The sequence below is a fragment of the Physeter macrocephalus genome, chromosome 8 (genome assembly GCF_002837175.3).
Source record: "Physeter macrocephalus isolate SW-GA chromosome 8, ASM283717v5, whole genome shotgun sequence".
In the NCBI taxonomy this organism is placed as follows: Eukaryota; Metazoa; Chordata; class Mammalia; order Artiodactyla; family Physeteridae; genus Physeter; species Physeter macrocephalus.
The window spans coordinates 12,599,695-12,601,500 of NC_041221.1; the positions used below are offsets into that span (position 1 = coordinate 12,599,695).

Genomic DNA, 1,806 nt, shown 5'->3' on the forward strand with positions numbered 1-1,806 from the left:
TCTCCCTGTGCTATGCGGCTGCTTCCCACTAGCCATCCACCCTACGTTTGGTAGTGTATATATGTCCATGCCACTCTCTCACTTCGTCCCAGCTTACCCTCCCCCCTCCCGATATCCTCAAGTCCATGCTCTAGTAGGTCTGTGTCTTTATTCCCATCTGACCCCTAGGTACTTCATGACCTTTTTTTTTTTTCTTAGATTCCATATATATGTGTTAGTATATGGTATTTGTTTTTCTCTTTCCGACTTACTTCACTCTGTGTGACAGACTCTAGGTCCATCCACCTCACTACAAATAACTCAATTTTTTTTATTTTTATGGCTGAATAATATTCCATTGTATATATGTGCCACATCTACTTTATCCATTCATCTGTTGATGGACACTTAGGTGGCTTCCATGTCCTGGCTATTGTAAATGGAGCTGCAATGAACATTTTGGTACATGACTCTTTTTGAATTATGGTTTTCTCAGGGTATATGCCCAGTAGTGGGATTGCTGGGTCTTACGATAGTTCTATTTGTAGTTTTTTAAGGAACCTCCATACAGTTCTCCATAGTGGCTGTATCAATTTACATTCCCACCAACAGTGCAAGAGTGTTCCCTTTTCTCCACACCCTCTCCAGCATTTATTGTTTCTAGATTTTTTTGATGATGGCCATTCTGACCAGTGTGAGATGATATCTCATTGTAGTTTTGATTTGCATTTCTCTAATTATTAGAGCTAATCAATGAATTTGGTAAAGTAGCAGGATACAAAATTAATGCACAGAAATCCCTGGCATTCTTATACAGTAATGATGAAAAATCTGAAAGTGAAATTAAGAAAACACTCTCATTTACCATTGCAACAAAAAGAATAAAATATCTAGGAATACACCTACCTAAGAAGACAAAAGACCTGTATGCAGAAAATTGTAAGACTGATGAAAGAAATTAAAGATGATACAAATAGATGGAGAGATATACCATGTTCTTGGATTGGAAGAATCAACATTGTGAAAATGACTCTACTAAATTGTGAAATTTTTTGTTCTAGTTCTGTGAAAAATGCTAGTGGTAGTTTGATAGGGATTGCATTGAATCTGTAGATTGCTTTGGGTAGTAGAGTCATTTTCACAATGTTGATTCTTCCAATCCAAGAACATGGTATATTTCTCCACCTATTTGTATCATCTTTAATTTCTTTCATCAGTGTCTTATAGTTTTCTGCATACAGGACTTTTTCTCCTTTGGTAGGTTTATTACTAGGTATTTTATTCTTTTTGTTGCAGTGGTAAATGGGAGTGTTTTCTTAATTTCACTCTCAGATTTTTCATCATTAGTGTATAAGAATGCCAGAGATTTCTGTGCATTAATTTTGTATCCTGCTACTTTACCAAATTCATTGATTAGCTCTAGTAGTTTTCTGGTAGCATCTTTAGGATTCTCTATGTATAGTATCATTTCATCTGCAAACAGTGACTTCTTTACTTCTCCTTTTCCGATTTGAATTCCTTTTATTTCTTTTTGTTCTATGATTGCTGTGGCTAAAACTTCCAAAACTATGTTGAATAAGAGTGGTGAGAGTGGGCACCCTTGTCTTCTTCCTGATCTTAGTGGAAATGGTTTCAGTTTTTCACCATTGAGGACGATGTTGGCCGTGGGTTTGTCATATATGGCCTTTATTACGTTGAGGAAAGTTCCCTCTATGCCTACTTTCTGCAGGGTTTTTATCATAAATGGGTGTTGAATTTTGTCGAACGCTTTCTCTGCATCTATTGAGATGATCATATGGTTTTTCTCCTTCAGTTTGTTGATATGGT

At 36.3% G+C, this 1,806-nt stretch overlaps 1 protein-coding gene across 4 annotated transcripts in view; it reads left to right on the plus strand.

The window, feature by feature from the left end:
- Positions 1–1,806, plus strand: part of SLC37A1 (solute carrier family 37 member 1) — a 61,640-nt gene that overhangs the window by 5,909 nt on the left and 53,925 nt on the right. The gene's annotated exons all lie outside the window — the stretch shown is intronic.